The sequence below is a fragment of the Sus scrofa genome, chromosome 8 (assembly GCF_054392235.1).
Source record: "Sus scrofa isolate SSC_HxYL_T2T_F1_AM1 chromosome 8, Sscrofa_HxYL_maternal_Yorkshire_Landrace_v2.0, whole genome shotgun sequence".
Taxonomy (NCBI): Eukaryota; Metazoa; Chordata; class Mammalia; order Artiodactyla; family Suidae; genus Sus; species Sus scrofa.
Window position 1 is genome coordinate 142,517,284 of NC_139390.1, and position 23,697 is coordinate 142,540,980.

Below are 23,697 nucleotides of genomic sequence, written 5' to 3' on the forward strand. Positions count from 1 at the left end.
GTGAACTTTTGCTGCCACGACTTCTAAAAGCCCTTGATTTTTCTGCTTGGCAGTGACCTTGTCCTGCTTGTCCTGTCCATGGTGCTGAAAGCAAACAGTTTTATTAGACCTAGAACATGATGGTGACATGAGAAATTTCCAGACCAGTGCCCCCATTTTCAGAGGAGAATTATAGAAGGTGAACTCATTCACCTAATTTGATGTAGTTTGTAGTGGCTGATCAGGACCTCGTCCTGCTTGTCCTGTCCATGGTGCTGTTATTTTTTTCATTCTTCGCCAGGCTAGCAAACCTGGCTTTGAACCTAGAGGACCTCTAGTGGAGTTTAATGCACAGAAATCTTGGGTTCAGTTTGCAAAATGAGGCTTCATAAACCCTTTGGACACATGGAAATATGTAGAGGGTTTGCTTTTTTTTCCTTTTTGGGTACACTGATGACGTTTTCATCAGCTTCTAACAACCCTGCTACAACTCTACTTGTGAGGGCTATAAACCCTTCTGGGAAAAAAAATGGAAAATTCTGAAGCATTTGAGTCTTTTGAAAGCCTTCCTAATATTTTATCTAATTTGGGAGTGCTTTCCAAATATGAAAATTATCTTAGGGCTGACTATTTAAATTCAGTGTCCACTCATGGTTTTTAAAAAATATTTGGGAAAGGTAGCAAGGTATTGAAGAATAAATCTTGAGACTTCTAGGTAAAAATTCTGAGATAAAATATGGGCCAGGCTTATAAACCATGCTTAGAGGAATTTTATTTGGTAAAGGGTTTATTTCCCTTACTAGTAGCTTGAAATGCTCCTTAATTTGTTCTTGCATGTTGGATTGCTAATTTTATTTTTCTCTTTTTGTCTTCATTTGACTGTCTTTTAGAAACATTTGAAATCTGTTTTGGTACCCCCTTTTAATAAGGTTACTTGTATTTTATTTAGAATATGGGGGACATTTTAGAACAATTCAGATATTTTGTCTTCCAAATATATCTACAGGGAAAACAGCAAGAAACATCCCTTAAGTTAAATCTATGTACTCATTGTATTAGGCAAGCACATGTATTTCTTTTTCCTTTTTTTGTTGTAATATTCTTTTTTAAAATTCAAATATAGTTGATGAACAATGTAAGTTACAGGCGTACAACATAGTGATTCACAGTTTTAAAGGTTACGCTCCATTTGTAATGATAAAGTGTTGGTTATATTTCCTGTGTTGTATAATGTATCCTTGTGGCTTATTTAATCCGTAGTAGTTTGTATCTCCTAATCCCCCACCCTATTCTGCCCCTCTCCCCACCACACTAATTTGTTCTCTGTATCTGAGTCTGTTTCTTTTCTGTTATATTCACTAGTTTGTTGTATTTTTTAGATTCCACGTGTAAGTGATATCATACAGTATTTGTCTTTCTCTGTCTGACTTATTTCACTTAGTGTAATGCCCTACAAGTCCATCTATGTTGTTGCAAATGGCAAAATTTCATTCTTTTTTATGACTGAGTAATATTCCCTTGTATGTATATACCACATCTTCTTTATCCGCTCATCTGTTGATGGACACTTAGGTTGCTTCCAAATCTTGGCAGTTGTAAATAATGCTGCTATGAGCATTGGGGTGCATCATACTATTTACTCTTAACTGTACTAGGAAAAAAATTAATTTATGACATTGTACTGACTTAGCCTTCTTGTAATTTAGTTTTTTTAAAAACAAACACTTGGAGTTCCTGTTTTGGTTTGGCAGTAAAGAACCTGACTCCTATCCATGAGGATGCAGGTTTGACCTCTGGCCTCCCTTGGTAGGTTAAACATCTGGTGTTGCCATGAGCTGTTGTGTAGGTTGCAGACGAGGCTCAGATCTGGCATTGCTGTGGCTGTGGTGTACGTCAGCAGCTGCAGCTCTTATTCGACCCCTAGCCTGGGAACTGCCCTATGCCAAGCATGCGGCCCTAAAAAGACAAAAATAAAATAAAATAAAATAAAACAAAAACAAAACCCAAACTCTTGTTTTATACAAGCTTTATTGAAGTGTACTTGACATATAATAATTTTCTCTAAAAGTGCACAATTGCTGTAAAGTGTACAATTTGATAGTTTTTGACATTTGCATACACATGTGAAATTAGCATAATTGAGGTATGAATATATCTGTCATTCCCTAGAGGCTCCTTGTGTCCCTTTATAATCTCTTCCTCTGTCCTCACCTCTACCCACAGGCAACCACTGACTTGTCTTCTGTCTTTAGGAGTTAGTTTGCATTTTCCAGAATTTCATATCCGTGGAACCATGTAGTTTGTACTCATTTTTTTTCTGTGCCTTTATCTTGTTATTTCGTGTGGCCCATATGCCTCTGTTTCTTCATTTTCCTTGATTCTCTGTGTTGGTTTTATGCATTAGCTAAAATAGCGACCTCTCCAGTCTCGAGGTTGTGGGCTTGTAGGAGATGAGCTTTGTCGTTCACCGGTACTCTCTTGGGCCTTTGTGCTCATCCTTGCAGCCTACTTTGTTTTCACTGGCTGCCGGTAGTTGAGAGAGTGCCAAGACTTGCCAGGGTCTCAAAAGGGAGGATCTTAGCTAGCATCTAGATTCGGGCTGTTTGGAAGCCAGACTCTCCGGCAGCAGCTCTTGCTGTGTGCAAACATACCTCTTTTCGGTGAAGACTGGAAGGCGGCTGTCTGCCTGCTCCTCTGCCACTGAGATTTTGTGCTCATTTTGTCTCGTTTCTTTCTCCTGTTATTTTGATCACTCCATGTTATTGTGTGTATCGATAATTCCTTCTTTATTTTTCTGAGAGTATTTTATTGTATGACTGTGCCGTGGCTGGTCTATTTATTCACCTACTGATGAACATTTGGATTGTTTAGAGGTTTTGGCTCTTACAAAGAAAGTTGTGATGAATATCATGTACGAGGAGACATATGTTTTCATTTCTCTTGGTCATGCTAGAAGTGGAATGGCTGGGTCATGTAGTAGGTGTTCACTTATCATTTAAGACATCGCCTGACTATTCTCCAGGGTGATTGACCATTTTACTCTTTCACTGGTGGTGCATGATTGTTCCAGCTCTTCCACACCCTCACGAGCACTTGGTGTGCTTCGCCTTTTAAGTTTTAGCCATTGTAATAAGTGTATCTCATCGTGGCTTTACTTTATGTTTCCCTGGTGACAAATGATGTTGAGCATCCTCTCATGGCCTTATTTGCCATCCATACATTTTATTTGGTGAAATGTCTGCTCAAATCTTTGGCCTATTTTGATTTTTCTTCTTTTTGCTGGGTTTCGAGAATTCTTTATGTATCCTAGATACAAGGACTTTACGAGTTAAAAGATTTGCAAGTATTTTCTTCTGGTCTGTGCCTTATCTTTTTACCCTCTTAACAGTATCTTGCGACAAGAAGTTTTGCATTTTTATGAACTTCAATTTTTCCTTTTATCGATCATGCATTTGATGTTGTATCTAAGAAATATTTATTTAATCCAAGGCCATAAAGATTTTCTCCTGTATTTTCTTGTAGAAAATTTCCAGTTTTACATTTTACATGTAGGTCATCTATCCATTTTGAATTAATTGTTGCACATAGTTTGAGGTTTGAATCAAAGTTTTTTTTTTTGCACATGGATGTAAAATGAATGCTGTCATTTATTGAAAAGATGATCCTTTATCCACCAAAAATCACCTTTTCGTATTTGTCAAAAAAACACTTGTCTGTGGGAGCTGTATACTTTCTGCTCACTTTTGCTGTGAACCTAAATCTGCTTGAAAAGATAGTCTCTAAAAAAAGAAAGAAGTGGGAGTTCCCATTGTGGCTCAGCGGAAATGAACCAGACTAGTGTCTGTGAGGATGTGGGTTCGACCCCTGGCCTCACTCAGTGGGTTAAGGATCCAGCGTTGCAGCGAGCTGTGGTGTAGGCCGTAGATGCGGCTCAGATCCTGAGATGCTGTGGCTGTGGCGTAGGCCAGTGGCTGCAGCTCCTATTTGACTCCTAGTCTGGGAACTTTCATATGCTGCAAATGTGGCCCAAAAAAAAGAAAAAAAAGAAAAAAGGAGGAAAGAAAGGAAGAAAGTGACCAAAGCAAACAAAAATCACTTGTTCACGTATGTAAGCTTATTTCTGAACTCTCTATTGTGTGCCATTGGTTTATTTGTCTATCTTTGTACCCATAGAAAACAATCTTGAATACAGTAGCTTTATGATAAGTCTTAAAATCAGATTCTCTCACTTTGCTATTCTTTATCAAAGTTGTTTTGGCTACTCTAGGTTCCTTGAATTGCCATATAAATTTTAGAATCAACTTACCAATTTTTTCAAAGAGCATGCTGGGATTTTTTTTTTTTTTTGAATCTGTAGATCAATTTGGGGATAACTGACTTTACAACAATATTGTATATTTGACTCATAAGCATGATGTGTCTTTGCATTCATTTAGGTCTTTTAACATTTTCATCAGCAACATTTTATAATTTTCAGTGTCTAGGTTTTGCATCTTTTACATCTTTGCAGTGTACATTTTGTGTTAGATTTATCCTAAAGTATTTTGTTTTGACTGCACCCATGGCATATAAAAATCCTTGGGCCAGGGATTGAACCTGAGCCATAGCAGTGATAACACTGGATCCTTAACTGCTAGGCCACCAGGGAACTTGTATGTATTTTGTATTTTTAATGTTATTGTAAATTGCATTGTTTTTTTAAATTTCAATTTCTGATTATTCATTGATTGTACATAAAAATACCATTGGTTTTTGTCTATTAATCTTTGATCCCACAAAATTGCAACCTCTGTTTGCCTTTCTGTAGATTTCATTATATTTTTCTATGTAGGCAATTATATTGACGTATTTTTCTTTTACTACTTTAAAGATATTGCTCCCTGTCTTTTCTGTACCCTGTTTCCCGTGAGAAACATGCTGTCGTCCTTATATTTGTTCTTACGTATATAAGGTGTCTTTTTCCCTGGACTGCTTTAAAGCTTTTTCTTTATAGCACTGATTGGAATAATCTTATTATGGTGTGCTTTGGTATCATTCTCTCAGGCTTATTGTGCTTGACGGATGTACGTTTCTTGGTTCTGTGGGTTAATTTTAATTAAAGTTGTAATATTTTCATTGATTAAGTTTTCATTCCTTATCTCCTCATCTTTGGGAATCCAACACATGCATGTTAGGCCTCTTGAAGTTGTCCCACAGCTCACTGATTCACCATTTATTCTTTTTTTTTTTTTTTTTTTGCTTTTTAAATTTTTTATTTTTATTTTTAGGGCCACACCTGCGGCATATGCAAGTTTCCAGGCTAAGGGTCCAATAGGAGCTACAGCTGCCGGCCTATGCCACAGCCACAGCAACCCCAGATCTGAGCCGCATCTGCGACCTACACCACAGCTCATGGCAACACTGGATCCTTAACCTGCTGAGCGAGGCCAGGGATCGAACCCACGTCCTCATGGATACTAGTTGGGTTCGTTAACCACTGAGCTATGACAGGATATTTTGGGTTCCTGTAAGTATTTTTGTGCTTGTTTTGGAATGCAGTTAAGTTACTTGGAAACAGTTTATTCCTACCAGGTCTTATTTTAGACTTGTTAGGCTCTCCTGGAAGTGTGTCAGTCTAGGGGAACTACTCCCCACTTCTGAGAGGGCCCTCTTCCTGGGAGCCTACACCCAATGACCCTGCTTTACGAGGTTTCCCTGGGCCGCCCCTGTTCTCAGTCTTAGGTCAGCTCTGGGTGTTGTTCTTTTTAGTCCTTTCAAGCAGGTGCTTTCCCTGACTGACTGTGTCCTCACATTTATGCAAATTGGTACCCTGCTCAATTTTTAAAAGATCCCCTGCACGTATTTGGCGCTCTCTCTGGGAGAGTCTCCCCTCTGTGGTTGTCTGTTGTATCCACTCTCGCTGCCTTGGTCTTCCAGACTTTTCCTCTGTCTTTTGAACCCAGGGAGTGAGTGAGCTGGATTCCCTCTTCCTGGTAAACCCTCTCAAGACCGTATATGCAGGCGCAAATGTGGGTCTCACCTGATTTCTTTCTTATCTCTCAGCGGCCAGGGTTCCTCATTGCCTGCTATGCAGCATCCTGAAAAGCATTGTTATATAAATATATATATATATATTTGGTGGTGGTGGTTTCAGGTAGGAGGGTAAATCTTGTCTCTTTTACTTCAGATATTCTTCTTCTTATTGGGGGAGTCATTATCTGCTAAACCCTGTGCAATAAGCTAAACCATTATAATAAGTGTAGTTGTAGGAATTAAGAAGTTGAAGTCATTTCCAGAGTGACAGGAGAAACATACATGGATGACGGGAGGGACGGGAATGACCTCCTGTCTGAAAGCTAAGTAGGATCTGGAAACACGCAGAAAAAGTGTCGCATCCCTGCAGTCGGAAACAGTCCTCGGGTCGCAGGACTGCGGAGACATGAGTGTGCAAGACTTTTGTTGCTAACGATTTTAAGGGACTGGTCTCCATACTTACCTGAAGGAATCCTTTTAGCTTCCATTTATGTATGTATGTGTGTCTTTTTAGGGCTGCTTCTGTGGCATATGGAGGTTCCCAGACTGGGGGTCTAATCAGAGCTGTAGCCGCCCGTCTATACCACAGCCACAGCAACGAGAGATCGTTAACCACTGAGCCACGATGGGAACTCTTTAGATGAAAACTCTTAAGAGATGTGAAGTTTAGCCACTTGGGAACTTGTCGTTTGTTAATACCAGGTGTAAGTTTTCAACATCAAGTTAGTTTATAAGAGTTTTTATTGTCAGTAGTAAACAAGGGTTAAATAAATGGGTTTTGGAATCAAGCAGATCCGTCTTTGCACTGGCTTTGTCATTTATTAGCTGTTTCCTTAGACGAGTTACTTTTCTTAGTGTCAGTTTCCTCATCTTTAAAATGGGCAACATGAGGGTTGTTATCAGGATTAAGGGAGGTTGTTCCTATGAAGTACTTGGAACCGAGCTTGGAACAGATGGAGCCCTTGTAAGTGCTACCTGCCCTTCTATGTTAAGGGCGTGAACATGGAATTGAAGTTGCATTAAAATATTTTTTTTTTTTTTGTCTTTTGTCTTTTTTGTCTTTTGTCTTTTTGTTGTTGTTGTTGTTGTTGCTATTTCTTGGGCCGCTCCCGCGGCATATGGAGGTTCCCAGGCTAGGGGTCGAATCGGAGCTGTAGCCACCAGCCTACGTCAGAGCCACAGCAACGCGGGATCCGAGCTGCGTCTGCAACCTACACCACAGCTCACGGCAACGCCGGATCCTTAATCCACTGAGCAAGGGCAGGGACTGAACCTGCAACCTCATGGTTCCTAGTCGGATTCGTTAACCACTGCGCCATGACGGGAACGCCGCGTTAAAATATTTTGTACTATTTAGTTTTCTGACATAAAACCATCTGTTTGTTTTCCTCACTGACTCTTGTAGCTAAAAAAAAAAAAAACCCTGTGCTCTAATGTAATATTCCTTTATTCATTTTATTTATTTATTTTTATTTTTTATCTTTTTAGGGCCACACACGTAGCATATGGAGCTTCCCAGACTAGGGGTCCAATTGGAGCTGTAGCCTCTGGCCTACCCCACAGCCACAGCAACACCGGATCCAAGCCTCATCTGTGACTTGCACCACAGCTCATGGCAACACCGGATCCTTAACCCACTGAGTGAGGCCAGGGATCGAACCTGTGTCCTCATGGGTGCTAGTCAGATTCATTTCCGCTGAACTACGACGGGAACTCCCTTTTATTCATTTCTTAAGCTCATTTTATTGCGTATTCTTAGTCTTTGCCCACGTGATGGTAAACATCTGGATAGAAAATGAGAAAGTGATAGGTCTGGACGACTGGGTTCCTCGTGGCGGCCATGCCGGATCAAGCAGATGGCTTGGCCTGAATTTATGTGTGTTTCCCTCCCAACTTCGTGTCTGGATTTCTTTTTTCTCCTCTGTTATCCCTGTCCTATTCAAGTTGGCATCTCCTCCCAGCAGTCTGTCTTTTGGGGTTTCTTTCTGGAAGGGAGTTTTGCCTAGTTACTTTTGAGACTTTGTAGGAACCAAGCTTTAGATGGTTACTGAGTTAGTTTTGAGACTTTGTAGGAACCCCTTTGGATGTTACTGAGAACCTCTTGCACTTCAAGTGGAAATGGGCTGAGTTCATGTCTGATTCAGCCACTGTCTTCACATCGGCCCACTGCGTTTTGTAGTGAGCACTTGTTGACACTTTGTGGGTTTTCTGTTCTCCGATCCATCAGATACCCTTTGCTTCTTTTTTAACTCCTACATGACAGGGGTACCACATGGATCTTGTGGCTGCGTGTGGCTTATCCCCATCTGCTCATGTTTCCAGGTCCCTGGGGACGTCTTATCACCTAATTGTCACCATTCGATGTAAGTACATACACGGGCTTTTGGTTTTCGTGTCCTACTTGCTCTGTCTGTTTTTATGAGGCATGTGGGGAGATTTAAAAACTATATTGTGGCTGCTGTCATGTTCCAGAATTCCCCCCGATCAGAATGTTTTTCACATTTATCTCTCCCCTTGAGACATAGCCAGCAGTTTTCTGGAAGCTCTGACCCAAAGGTTAATGAAATGGAAACTAGATTGTAATAGAAAGAAACTGGCCTAGTTGGAGGTGGCTTGCTAGTGGGATTATTTTAATGCAACCATTTAATTTTTCTCAATGTATCTGTCTATGGCTTAGGGTCCATTAATTCCTTATTATTTAATTTGCAAATATGATGACACTGTGTGTATCATTTTATGCATTTTGGATATGCCGTGAGTCAATTTCCGTTCTGTCCTATAAACATGAGAAATACCAGAATTTTTTGACATAGCACCCTTAGCTTAAAATTCAGGTATTGGTTCTATGGCCAACGTCAGAATTGTTGAGGGATTTTCCTTTTTAGCATGTTGAACACTTTTTTTTAATGTCTTCCTGTTGATCTGGGTTTGCTTTCTTTTCTTTCCGTGACCTCTTGTTTTTCTTGGTCTTAAAAATCATTCAAGTTGGAAATGTTGCAGGTTACAAGCTTTTTTAGGGTTTTCATTGACTTCAAACCTAGAGAGTGTCAATTAAACCAATGCAATTTCTTTTGGAATGTTTCCTTTCTTTTTTTGAGGAAATTAATCACTGCAGGAATAAACGTCATCTGGTCATTGGAAACCTTACAGATTTTTGATCAAGTTTAGAACTGATTAGAAGGAGTGCTGGCCGTGGTGTGGGGTGAGAGGGAAAGGAAGGGAGCAGAATTAATTATCTCCCCAATCTGTCTCCCTCCAAGGGCATCTTCTGCAGCATCATTAGTATGAGCGTATTGTTAGACCTCACCGTGAAAGGCAAGTGTGTTAGTGATTTTACCTGATTCACGGGAGAGGAAGTAGGAATCTGAGAAATTCATAAAAGTCCAAGAAGGTATAATTAACTCCCAAACGTCTTCCTTGCGGTCTATGTTCTAGAACAGAAATAGCTGAACTTTTACCAGCCTTAATCATTAATGACCTACACTCTCCCGGATAGTAGCAGTTCTCACTTAATTTTCAGAGAGATTCAGAAAGCTCTCATTTTCAAAACTGTAGAAATGACTTCTGATCACACATGTTTTTGTGTGTAAATGGGCCCTGGTGTAGCTGGATGATTCAGAGGAAGGAGAGGGTTTCTCCTGTGTGACCTCGGCACTTTGTCCCCAGCCCAGCCCCTGTGTTCCTCTCGTGCGTCTGTCCTGCCGGGTGCGGTACCCAGTTCATGACTGTTTAATTCCCAGGTCCCCGCCCTTGCCGGCTCTTGTCCGCCCTCTGAAAAGCCTCCTAACATTAGCTTTGCTAGGAAGAGTTCCTCTCTCTCCTCTCATCCAGCTCAAAACTCAGTTTCTGCAGGAAGCCTTCTGTTAAATGCTATTTATTCCCTTCGAAGTGCCACTGCGGCAACATCCCTTCAGCACATACATTTTTGATTTGAATAACAATGCTTCTCACTGCATTTAATATAGCTTTTCGTTCAAACTGGGCTCTTAATAAATGATTATTAACCAACTAACCTATGACCTTTCTTTGTGGGAAAACCAACAAGTAAACCTCACGTATCAAAAGTCTGTGTTAACATTTTGAGTGTTTGAGGGTAAAACATATGTTCTATGAAAACAAAAGGAGGATGAGTCTAAACAAAGTGGGTTTTATATTAGAATTTGATTATTGGCATGCCAGCACTTAAAAATAGCAGATAGTGATGATGCTATAAATGGTTTTTTGGGTGATAAACATAGCTGCTATGCCTTACTGTGTACCAGGCACTCTGTTAAGGAACCTGGATTATCTTGCCTTGTCCTCCCAGTTTTCGGAGGCATATGTGCTATTCTTATACCCATTTTTACATGCAGGTGACAACCTTGATGCTTAAAGAAGCTGGGTAACTTGCTCAAGATCACCCAGGCAATAAATGGCAGAGATGTGAATTTTTTTTCTTTTTGTGGCTGCACCTGTGGCAGATGGAAGTTCCCAGGCCAAGGGTCGAATCGGAGCTGCAGCTGCAGCAACACAGGATTCAAGCCACATCTGCAGCATATGCTGCAGCTGGTAGCAACGCCAGATCCTTAACCCACTGAGTGAGGACAGGGATTAAACTCGCATCCACGCAGATACTACTCAGGTTCTTAACCACAACAGGTTACTAGTCCGGTCCTTAACTACTAGTTCACTGAGCCCCAGTGTGAGCTGCCAAGATGTGGTTTTATGATCGTCAGTCTGCATCTAGAACTTATGTTTTTAGCCAAGAATACTTACTTAATGCCAAGAATAAGAACACCATGGTGACTCATCTGTCCTGTCCATTTTATCACACCCTGACAGATTTAAATAGTCCAGAGCAGTGTTTACAAAAACTTTTCCCAGACAACGTGAATCTGAATCACTCTATTTTGGGGCCCATTCACTGATTAAGCCTGACGTGTAATCTTAGTGCCGCGTTCGGTTTTTTTCTCCCACTGTCACGTTTTCATTCTGCAGGGAGCGGAGGAGATGCACAGAGCCGAGGAAGGGAGCTTGTCTGAACAGCACAAGTCTGAGGACAGGCTCCTAATCAGGAGAAGGGGCCTGTCTGAACGGTGCCTTTCCGAGGGCAGGTTCCTAAACAAGGGGGTGCCTACATGGCGCAGGCGCAGTTCCGAAGACAGGCCCCAGAAGACAAGAAGGCTCGCCCGCTGACCCTGGTGGGGAACTGAATTTTCCAGGAAGCAATTTCCATTTTGCATTGCTGAGTGGGGATTAGTCCATGGATAACTTAGTCTTCTCTGTTATTCACTTGCTATTCCGGTTTTCCTCAGTCTCTCCTGATTATTTGCTTCTTAATCTTATTTCCCATTCTTATTTTCCTGTGGTGATTTGTGATTTAACAAAATTACAATAATAATATAATAAGAATTTCATTCAGAAGGACTTTCCCCTATTTAAATCCAACTTAATTAAAAACATAGTGTTTATCTACTAACTAGTTATACAGTAAACTTTAGAGTTAGGATTTTAATGAGGTTTGTAGAAGTCACACACATATTATTCTTGATCAAGAGAAACCCAGCTGTGAGTTTTGTCCTTGATTTTAGAAGCTTTTAGTGGTAGCTGGCTACGTTGATTTGTATTTTCTCATGCTGTTTCCCTGCCAAGGACACTCTGAAGATAGACACTAGTCTGAAGAGAAGATTTTGTGTGTCTGTAACTTCTTCAGCTTGTGGGAACTGGCTGGCCATGAGATGGTTTGTGCTGGGTCTCCTCTTTCCCATATGATATGCTGTGCCTGTTTGTCCTTGAATTGTACTCACTAAATTTAATTAGGCTAAAGATTTTAAAACATGACGTATTGCTACTGTACCATGTGATCAAAAAACAAAGCCTAATAGTTAACCAGTGTACTTTTAACACTGTGATGTAATCTGTAGTGAAAAACTGTCTATATAATTAACCACTTATGCCAATAAAGTTTGAGCAGTCCAGCGCCCTGGAAGAAGGGACAAAGAGGCTGTCTCCGTTACAAACGCCAACGCTGTCCATCTCCTATTGGGACGTATACACCCTGGCTGCCGACCTGGTTGTTGGAGCTGGCCTCCGGCATTATTCCAAGGTCCATGCCACGCCAATTTTGGCTTAGGAGGTCTTCTTGGCAGGACCTCTCTCTTCTGCGTGGCCACTTGTTCTCAAGGAAACATAAGGAGTTCCTGTTGGGGCTCAGTGGGTTAAGAACATGACATAGTGTCTGTGAGGATGTGAGTTCAACCCCTGGCCTCGCGCAGATGGTTAAGGATCCAGCGTTGCCGTGAGCTGTGGTGTAGGCCCCAGACACGGCTTGGATCTGGTGTGGCTGTGGCTGTGGTATAGGCCGGCAGCTGCAGCTCCGATTCGACCCCTAGCCTGTGAACCTCCGTATCTGCAGGTGCGGCCCTAAAAAGAAAACAAACAAAAACAAAAACAAAAAAAGGAAACACACGTGGATCCCTTGCACCTATAAATTCTGTGAATTGCAGCCCCCAGCCGACTGGGTTCTGTGGTTTCAGGGCACTTTGTCTTTTTCAGAGGTAAGTGGAGGCCTCTGTCTCTCAGTGACCGGGAACACATTGGGGGTTCTGGGATCATTCTCATGAGAGCACCCCTCCCCCTCCCGCTTCATACTCTGTTTCATGTCTTTGTACAGATGAGGCATTTGATATCATGACACTGCTGGGAAGCGTTTCTTTTGTAAGTTCCGTGTGCAGAAGGGATGGCTGAGTGGGTGTGTTTTATGCTTGGAATCCGTGGTGTTGATGCCGGTAGGGTCCTTTCATCTTGTTCCTCCAGACCCAGTCGCCGCTGCTGCCCATCCTCTCGTGTGGCCCAGGACGCTGACCTGTTCGGGCTTGACTAGTGGACTCCCTTACCTTCGGCTTCCTGTGGCGTTTGGTCAACCGAGAGTCTGGGAGAGGCCAGGAAGAGGGGAGGAGAATGAGGTTGGGTCAGCAATTCCTGGCTCCCTTCCTGCTGGGTCCCCTGCTGCCTGCGTCCCTCCCCCAAGGCCTTTTTGCCAGGCGTTCCTCTCCTCTCCACCCCTCCTCTCTCTGGTGTTGCTAACAGCTCTCTTCCCTTGTGTTTTGGGTCTAGTGATATTGACAAGTGCCATGCTGTTACAAGTCCAGGGGCACTGCATCACCCCTGGGGGGTTCCCTAGCCTGTGCCCACTTCTTTTGTGAATGCTCCCTTTTAAACTTTCTTCATGTTACCCAGCTTCAGTGTGTCATCTGCTTCCTGTTGGGATCCTATTTCATTGGACATGTTAGTTGAAACTGATGAAGAGAGACTGCCATTTTAACATCCTCTTACATACAGTAAAAATATAGATTCCTGGAGCTCCCTGGTGGCCTGCTGGTTACGGATTTGGCATTGTCACTGATTTGGCTCAGGTCACCGCTGTAGCACAGGTTCAATCCCTGGCCTGGGAACTTCTGCATATTGCGGGCACGGCAAAACAAAACAAAACAAAAACAAAAACAGATTCCTTAGCTCCCCATGAGTCCTACTGAATGACAATCAGTGGTCATGGCATTTGAGATTCTGCCTTTTTAAGAAGCATCTCAGATGATTCTAAAGCTCGCTAACAAGTCAGATTTAACAGAAATCTGTCAACGTAGGATGTAGAAATCAAGTTGTGAGTAAGGTCTGACCTGTAGAGATTGAACTAATTTGCGAGCCAGTCCAGAAGACTTACTGGGTTCAGGTTGGCAAAGGGCTTCAAAAGTCAGTAATTGAAACATACTGTGCTCATACTATCCGTGTAGCATTCATGTTTTATTTTCTCTGAAAATGGGCTGAATTCTTTTAGGTGAATTGATTTATAATTTTGACGACCACCCATAGTGTGGTTATTTTTTTATATGTTCCTTGAAGTTATAGATGTGGCCTGCCCGTTTCAGTTCAAGTTAATTGTTGGCCTAATACATCAGGCTAATACCACTTGTTAATAGTTCCATTTAATAAGCAGTGTTTGAAGTAACTATTGCTGCTACATGTTTCCTGAACAACATTCTTTTAAAGGGAGGTTTTCAGAATGAATTTTAATACGTGTGTGGCAGACGTAGCAATGACCTACCAGAAATGGCCATGTCCTAATCCCTGGAACCTGTGAATGTGTTAAGTTACGTGGCAAAGAGGAATTATGTTTATAGATGAAATTAAAGTTGCTGGTCAGATGGTCTTGAGGTGTCGAGCTTATCCAGGAACATCTGGGCGTTTCTTTGTGATCACAAGGCTCCTTAACAGTGGAAGAGGGAAGCAGATCAGTGCCAAGTCGTCTCAGAAGGACCACGTCCATTCATTGTTGGCTTTGAAGATGGGAGGGGTCATGATCAAGGGAGGAAGACTCCCTTTGCTTTTAAATTTTTTAAGTTTTTTAAAAATTTTTTTGGTCTTTTTGTCTTTTTAGGGCTCCTCTCACAGCATATGGAGGTTCCCAGGCTAGGGGTCCAGTTGGAGCTGCACCTGCCGGCCTACACCACAGCTCACGGCAACGCCAGATCCTTAACCCACTGAGCGAAGCCAGGGATCGAACCTGCATCCTCATGGATGCTAATCGGGTTAGATAACCACTGAGCCACGCCGGGAACTCCGACTCCCTTTATTTTTTTTAATTTAATTTTTCTGGAATATAGGTGGCTTACAGTGTTGCATTAGTTTCAGGTGTACAGCAAAGTGAATCAGTCATACATGTAAACACATCCATTCTTTTTTCACGCAGAAGCTACTACAAACTACGGGGTAGACTTTCCTGTGCTGGGCAGTAAGTTCTTGCCCATCATCTCTTTTCTGTGGTTGCATGAATGTGTTACTGCCACCCTCTCAGTTCTTCTCTCCCCACCATGGTTTCACCTGTGGTAACCACAAGATAGATTTTGAAATCTGTGAGTCTGTTTCAGTTGCACAAATAAGTTCCTTTGTGTCACTTTAAAAATTAAGCTCCACACATAAATGATGTCACCTGGCATTTGTCCTTGTCTAATTTAACGTCACTCAGTCTGATAATCTCTAGGTCCATCCGTGTTGCTGCAGATGGGATCATGTCATTCTTTTTTTACGGCTGAGTACCATTCCGTGGCACCATGTCTTCTTCAGCCACTCCTCTGTCCGTGGACAGGTGGGTAGCTGCCCTGTCTTGGCTGTGGTAAATCATGCTGCGGTGAACATTGGGGTGCATGTATCTTTTCGTATTTTGGTTTTCTCTGGATAGATGTCCCGGAGTTGCATTGCTGGATCACGTGGTAGTTTGGTATTTAGTTTTTAAGTCATTGAGCCCGTTTACATTTCTACCCACAGGGTAGGAAGGTTCCCTTTTCTCCACACCCTCTCTAGAATTTACTGCTTGTAGATGTTTGAGGATGGCCATTCTGACTGGTGTGAGGTGGTACCTCATTGCAGTTTTCACTTGAATTTCTCGAACAAAGAGTGATGTCGAGCCATCTGTCAAGACTCTGTCGAGAAGCTGGAGAAGACAAGGCAATGTGGTCTCCCCTAAAGCTTCTGGGAAGGATCGCAGGCCTGCTGACACCTTGATTTTAGCCCAGTGAGACCTGTGTTGAACTTCTAACCTATGGCTATATAAGATAATACATTTATATTATTTTAAGCAACTGTGTGGCTGGTAATTTGTTATAGCCACAATAGAAAACTGATGCAAAGGTTAAAAGAAATGAGGGGAGGGAGATTTCAAATAATAAATCAATACCTTAACTGGGATCGTTTACCCTGCAAGCCTCCAAGTACACACAGGCTGTAATTGTCATGTCTGAGTGTTTGAAAATTTAATTCACTCCTTCGGCACTTTGGTGGGTGCCATCATGACTTTCTGATGTATTAATTGTAGGGTAGGTACGAGAGCAGATTATATACAGAGAGCAGGACAGGAGCCCGTGAAACGCTCTTGGACACATTCTAAGCCAGGGCTTGACTGCCTGGAATGTACTTGGCCTTCACTGAGTGGCAGGCCAGTGCCCTGAGACCCTGTTCCTTTGCCTCTCTGGGAACCTGTTAGCCCATCACTGTGCCAGTTACGGAGCTAGGCGAGGAGCAGGAGTGCCTATCTGATTATCTTGCTTATCTTTTCCATTTTCCATTGTAAAGTTTGTTTTCCATATTATCCCCCAATTCTCATATTCAAATATTTATATTTGCTGTCGTATTTTTAATGACCAAGAACTGATTTTTGATTTCTGAAAGATGGCAAGGCTCAGCTGAGCCCTCTTCTTGCCCATGCCTCTCCTTGACCTGCCAGCCCTGTAGCAAGAGCCCTGCTGTACCAGTTTAGTGAGAATCCCTCACCTTGATATCTAGTCAAATTCCTCATCCCCACCTTCTATAGCTAACAAATCTCTCCTTAGCAGTTTCCCATCTGCTGACTCTCATTCTGCCTGTTGGCTGTAAATCCCCAGCTGTCCCTATTGTATTTGGAGATGAGTTCAGTCTCTCCCCACTGTCGCAATAATCCTGAATAAAGTCTTCCTCGCCGGTTCAACTGTCCGCTGCAGTTTCTCTTTGGCAGTGCTTCTTTCATGCAGACTCTTTTCCTTATTTCTTTTAGTTCAGTATCTTATCAATCAAAGAACATTAGTGGTGGCCTTTTTAAAAAAAAGTTTTCTCTGCATTTTTGAAAATGCCAAGTTGAGAATTTTATTTGAATTTTTTTTTTTCTATTTTCGATATTTCAGAAGAAGGCACTAGAGCCCTGATTGGAAGTTCCGTGTATGACTTGTCAACTATCAGTTTAGTGTAGGATGATTAGGCCGGGCCATTTCAACTGCCTCTGCCTCTTCCTGCAATTCCCCATCACTAGCTGTGGCTCCATTCTCTGGGGCTGGTGAGTTTGTCCAGAGAGAAATTTCCCAAACTCCAGCCTGCTGGGAAAGATGTGGGTATAAGGCAGTTACTAGCTGCGTGAGTCCTTGTGCAAGGGCTCGTGAGACCCTGGGAATCTCACCTTTCAGTGTGTGGCTTGATCCCTTATTCTCTGTGTCCCTGCTGTTCCCTAGCCCGTAATCCCTGCCATTCCCCATCTTCTGTAGGTTGGAGAGGCTCTCCAGAGCAGTCGTAAGCACACTCCCAGCCTATCTTCCTGGGTTTTTTCCCACTCTCACCGCAGCACGTAGAAGTACCTGGGCCAGTGATTGAACCCTCACCACAGCAGTGACCTGAGCCACACTCATGACAACGCCAGGTTCTTAACCCGCTGTACCACCAGGGAACTCTGAATCTTCCTATTTTTAAACCCTGCTCAATTTCTCACTCTTTCGGAGCTACGTTGTTACTCTACTGAGTCTTTTAATCATTCTGAGAAAGTGATAGGTTGGTCTCTTGGTTTCTTTCGCTGCTGTTTCAGGATAAAAGTTTCTCAGGTCTCCTAAATCAGGACCACATGTCTCTCTGCTCTCAGGCTCAGCTCATCTCTGTCTTTCCCTAACTTTTTTTTTTTAATCTTTCCTCAAAGTGGAGTATCAGAAGGTGTTCAATGCATCACGTTTAACTGGAAACAAATGCATATTATAGAAAAGCTTCCAAGGTATTTGATAATTATCTTTTGGTTTCCTCTCAGTCAATAAGAAATTTAATTTACCTTAGCATCCCAGTTCCTCCCAACAAACATAGAATTAATAAATGGTGATGGAACTATTGATTTATTATGTAAATAGATACACCCTATTTCCTTGACTCCTTTTAAAGGATATAAACAAGTACTATATTAAATAAATCCAATTGAAGGCAAAGGATTCACAATGGAGTATAAATTACATAAATGGGAGCTGCCTCAACCAGCACATTGCATTAGAGCTGAGGATTAGCTCAGTAATCACCTAACAATAGGGGTCCATATTGATTTTAACTGCTAATTATGTCAGGGATGTGCCCCCAAGTTAGAATTTTAAATCTAATTCTGTTTAATCTGAAAGCACTTCCTGAACTCTGAGTTGTCATTTAAGCAGAAAAGATTACAGACCTTGGCAGAAACAACAGATCCGAGTCGCTTATTCCACAAGAACGGATTAGGAACTTTTTCATCTTCTTTTATGATGGCAGAGTCTGGCTTGTATTTTGGACCAGGTAGTCATAAACTGGGATGCTTAAGGCCAACCCGAGTGGAATCATACTCCCAGCAAACTCAGAATTAGTGCATAATAATGGAACTCTTCGGCCGTGGAGATTGGATGATTCCCTTGCTTGTCAAGGACGTTTGAGTGAAAGGTAAAAACCTGATTAGAATTTAAGGAGGAAAAATAAAGAAGAACGAAGACTAAACATGGAGGAATATAGTGAGTTCCTATCTGGTAGAACCCAAGATTCTCCTCTCTCTGGAATAGTGCCTCGAATCTCTGCCTTCCTTTTCAAGGATGGCGACATACTCACTGATGACAGCTTGTTCTCAAGGCCAAGAATGATTCTAGGAGCAATCTTGTCATGTTCTTCATTTACATAAATTAAATTTTGTTTGTCTTTTTAGGGCCACACCCGCAGCATATGGAGGTTCCCAGGGTAGGGGTCGAATCGGAGCTGTAGCTACTGGCCTACACCAGAGCCACAGCAACATGGGATCTGAGCCACGCCTGTGACCTACACCCCACAGCTCAGGGCAATGCCAGATCCTTAACCCACTGAGCAAGGCCGGGGATGGAACCTGCATCCTCACGGATGCCAGTCAGGTTTGCTAACTGCTGAGCCAGGACGGGAACTCCTTGTTCAGATACTCTTTGGACAAAGGCAAGTAGTTTTCCATACAAGGCAAGATATGCTAAGTAGGTGGTCATGCTATGTCTTTAGTTTCAATATAAATGAAACACTTAAAAATTTTTTTTGAACTGCTTTTGTCAAACATCCAGTTAGGCTGTTGCATTGTCAGTATTTTAATCTGCAAGTATACATCAATTAAATCTCTCTCTCTCTCTCTTTTTTTTTTTTTTTTTGTCTTTTTGCTATTTCTTTGGGCCGCTCCCGCGGCATATGGAGGTTCCCAGGCTAGGGGTCCAATCGGAGCTGTAGCCACCGGCCTACGCCACAGCCACAGCAACGTGGGATCCAAGCCGCGTCTGCAACCTACACCACAGCTCAGGGCAACGCCTGATCGTTAACCCACTGAGCAAGGGCAGGGATCGAACCCGCAACCTCATGGTTCCTAGTCGGATTCGTTAACCACTGCGCCACGACGGGAACTCCCAATTAAATCTCTTAACACGTCCTGGGCTGCAGAAAGACATGTCTTCTTGTTCCACTTTATAAAACACCTACCACAGTGCCTGTCATATGACAGATGCCTATGAGACAGATTCTGGACTTCAATACCTGTTATATTTGGTGACAATCCACTGGCAGATAAAAGGTCTTCAGGGATAAATTATTAAGCAAGACTTATGTCTTTTAGGCCCGTGAAGATGAGGTGACGTTCCAATCATAACCTTAAAGTAAGTAAGGTATCTATCACGTTCCTTCAGGCAGAATTGATATTTAGTTAGTACCGAATATAAAACATCAGCTACACTAGCTGGTGGTGAGCCCTGTTCTGAGTACCTGCCCCTTCACTGTCCTCAGCATCCTGCAGCTCCCTGCAATTTAGCCGTTAAAGACGTGCAGCCTGGTACACAGGGGTCTTCAGGGCCTAGAGCCCATTCTCCCAGACAGATGTCTGTGCTACGCTGTTATTACACATCCTGACTGTCACCCTCCACTCGACAGGTGATATTTGCTTGAGAAATGCACATAAATTTTAAGAGTAGCTGGATGCAGATTCTATTAGTATGCAAATCAGGTTTTTGGGGGGTGGCATTTCCCAAGCTCTTTTTCACTGAAATATTGCTGATTTACTTGAAAAATGCTGGATTGAACAAAGTTACACCTTCCTTTGGTGTAGGACTTTTCAGAGCCTTTAATATATGACTACATTTTAATGGAGTTCCCGTCGTGGCACAGTGCTTAATGAATCTGACTAGGAACCATGAGGTTGCAGTTCCATCCCTGGCCTCGCTCAGTGGGTTAAGGATCCAGCGTTGCCGTGAGCTGTGGTGTGGATCGCAGACACAGCTCGGATCCCACATGGCTGTGGCTGTGGTGTAGGCCGGCAGCTACAGCTCCGATTCGACCCCTGCCCTGGGAACCACCATATGCTGCAGGAGCAGCCCTATATATATATGTATATATGACTACAGTTTAAATCTCTAGGAAGGGCTATCTCGATTTCCCAACCTTACTTGACTATGGAACGCGTTTTTTCCCGTGGGACACTAATATTAGCTGATAAAATGTGTATGAAAATTCTAGATATTTAGGATAGCCCTTACTATTTCTCATACATATATACACAATTAGCATTGTTCACGCTTTTGGAATGATCCGCTTTATGGCAGGAGACTAGTTCATGTTGATCAAGGCAAAGAAACATTAGAATCAACTCTCACAGTCTGGATGGGCTAGATCAAGCCATGGGAGCATCCAACCCCCAAATCCGAGTGGGTTTGATGCAACAGTGACTCTTGCCAAGGCTGCTTTCGTTCAAGGTAGTCCACGTAGTGACACAGTTATGGGGCTGCTTTGTTCTTATGTTGAGGCGTTGCTGGAATGTCTGGTGAGCCCTACTGTCTCTGCTGAAACTGTATTGCAAAAATCAGGAGTGCATAGTTCGGTGTGTTAATTGTCCTTCATTTTTGTTTTGGTAAATAAATAAGTAACAAGCTATGTCCTTTTTTTTTTTTTTTTTTTTTTTTTTTTTAACCTTCCTCCAAAGGTGTTTTTCTCCATCCTGCAGGTGAGCCATGGGACTGCATCAGCTGGCTAGCAAAGCTCCTTCTTCGGGGGTCTATCATTTTTACCATTACATGTTCAGGTATTCAGTTCAAGTTTTTAACAATTCCTTCAAGGCTGTAGCCATACAGAGTGGAGAGTTTGGTTGTCGCATTTCTTGCTTTGGGGCATCTCGTTTACATACAGGTACTGTTCCTTGTGTTACTTACTCTTTGTGGCTCTGGGGCTAATTAATTGTAGCTGCTTTAACAAGTCTACATCAACAGCTCTGCTCCCTAAACATCAAAGCTTTTGCCCCTAAACATCAAAGTGCTTTCTTGCACCATGATTGTTTTCTAAAAGAACACGTGCCAAGTGAGAGATCTTTCCTTATTTTATCCCAACTGACCGTCTCTGCCAAAGACAAATTCTTATCTTCATGATCCTGGGAATAATAGTGCAAAGGACATGAAAGTGACAGAACTTCCCAAGAGCAGTGGAACCTGGTATCCTGTGGTGCCTGGTCTCAATCAGTTGTTATTAATTTTTCAGTTTTGTGAGTAGCTCATCCACTCTCATTTATTCAGATGTTAATACAGCCTCCAGGGTTACCTCCCGCCTCTCCCTGTGTTTGAACCCTTTGATGGTGAGAAGGGAGCTGGCCTTCAGCTGGTGTAGCCCGAAGCCGTGGGATGCTGTGGCAAGCCAAGGAATGAGCCCCTTCTACTCAATACTTAGACACTTTTCTGAAATGACTTGGACTGAACATCGAATGCTAATGTAATTTTTCTTCATGATGCTCTAGGGGAGGAGAAGTATCTTTTCCTTCTACCCTTCTATGTTCTTGGCTGGGGCCCTATAACAAGACAGATGAATAAGAGAGAAGCATACAGATGTATTTAAGATAACTTTACATGACACAGGGGCTTGATGAGGAAAGGGAGACTTGAAGCAGCATTAAGCCCCAGCATCTTCACGCTGGGTTTGGTACAGAGTGGGAAGTCATGGGAAAAGGTGATGGGAGAACAGTGCGAGCCGAGGGGGAAAGAGCCACCTGTTCCGATTCCTTCCACCCAGTGAGTCCCTCCACCCAGAGACAGGGTGTTCCTTTTTCCCAGCCTCGGGAGGGCCCCTCTCCTAGGAGGGTTTGGGGACCTACTTTAGGGGGAACGTCAGAAAGCCCTTCCTGCCTGTGATGTTTCTCAAGTTTTTTCAGCTTAAAATATTTAGTATGTGGAGTTCCCGTTGTGGCTCAGTGGTTAACGAATCTGACTAGGAGCCATGAGGTTGCGGGTTCGATCCCTGGCCTCCCTCAGTGGGTTAAGGATCCGGTGTTGCGGTGGCTGTGGTGTAGGCCGGCAGCTGTAGCTCCAGTTAGACCCCTAGCCTGGGAACCTCCATATGCTGTGGGTGCAGCCCTGGAAAAGACTAAAAGACAAAATAAATAAATATTCAGTATGCTAAGGTGCCATATTTCGGCGTAGGCTGTTCTGAATGCCACCAATGTGATGCATGAACATTCGGGAAAACCCAGAAGCCACACCTAGTGGTACAGGTGCAGCAAAGGACCGGATACTTTCCTTGCTGGGTTTTCTTACTCATTCTTCCAAGTTCTCCCAGCAAGTGAGGCCTTCTCTAACTTAAGAAATTCATAATGAGCAAGTACCAGGTAGCAGATACACTAACCCCCCTATGGGAACATCTTCTCGTAGCCTTGTGAATTCAAGGGAAAATAATTTCCCTACCAAAAAGGTGGCGACAGGGTTGGAAATCCTCAGCATTTTGGATCTTTAAAATTTAAAAGCATTTAAAAATGCAACTAAAAAGGAGAATATGTTCATTGTAAAAATATTAGCATTGCCAGATAAAGAGAATGAGAAAAGAATCCATCCTTAACTGCCACCACTCTCCTCCACAAAAATAATTACTGTCATCATATCTGTGTATATGTTTTGACTTTTTCTCTATATGTTTGAGTAATTGCGTCCATAGAGATAATTATACATTTATAACATGTTATCATAACTGTTAGTGGCTGGCAGTGTACTGAGTTAATGTACTATTCTTTGAAAATGAGTTATTGTTAGAAGAAGTGGCTTCTCTTTTTTTCTGATGGCTGCACTCATGGAAGTTCCCAGGCTGGGGGTTGAATCCTAATTGCAGCTGTGACCTACACCACAGGCAGTGCTGGATTTTTTAACCCACTCTTCAGGGCCTGGGGGTCAAACCCGTTCTGCTGCAGTGACCTCAGCTGCTGCAGGTGGATTCTTTACCCACTGCACCACAGCGGGAACTCCAGAAATGGATTCTTTGAGAAACATTTCCCCTTCTGTCCTTTTAGTTTGAGCGCGGGTTCTGTAGTATACGGGACATTTTCCTCTCCACCTCGGGCCTGTGCTCATCCATTTCTTTACTTCCCTATTTTTCCCTTTTACTTAATACTAGAATTTTTTTTTTTAATTCAGGCATATGAGTAATATTAGAAATTCATTTGAAAAGAAATAAGTGAAAGAAATATTCTCTGAGAAGGATCTTTTTGGCTAGGGTTGAGGACAGGGTTTTTCATCTTATCTGACATTGGCTTCCAAGTGAAAATAAAAGGAACAGCAGCTGTATTTTAACCACAGAATCGTGCATATATCTGCGTCTGAGGAACTTTATGAAACAGCTTAGAAAATGATCAGAAAATGATCATCACCGCCTTGCACAGACTGATCACAGAATGAGTCATTCTTTAAGCGTTTTCTTGGGTCCTCTGCATGCCTGTGGCCTGATTTGTAATATGTGCTATTTCCCCCCCAAGTTTAGTTTGCATCTTGGAGATGATGCTTTTTTTTTTTTTTTTTTCTCCTCGCTGCCGCCTCTACCTGGGATTATGCAGATTCTGGCTTAAACCTCTTTCTTCTTTCCCGCACGTGCACAGCGGGGTGGGCTTCATTTCTGAGTAAATGATAATGGAGCTGGGCT

At 42.5% G+C, this 23,697-nt stretch overlaps 1 protein-coding gene across 10 annotated transcripts in view; it reads left to right on the top strand.

Moving 5' to 3' along the window:
- Positions 1-23,697, top strand: part of RASGEF1B (RasGEF domain family member 1B) — a 699,288-nt gene that overhangs the window by 195,225 nt on the left and 480,366 nt on the right. The gene's annotated exons all lie outside the window — the stretch shown is intronic.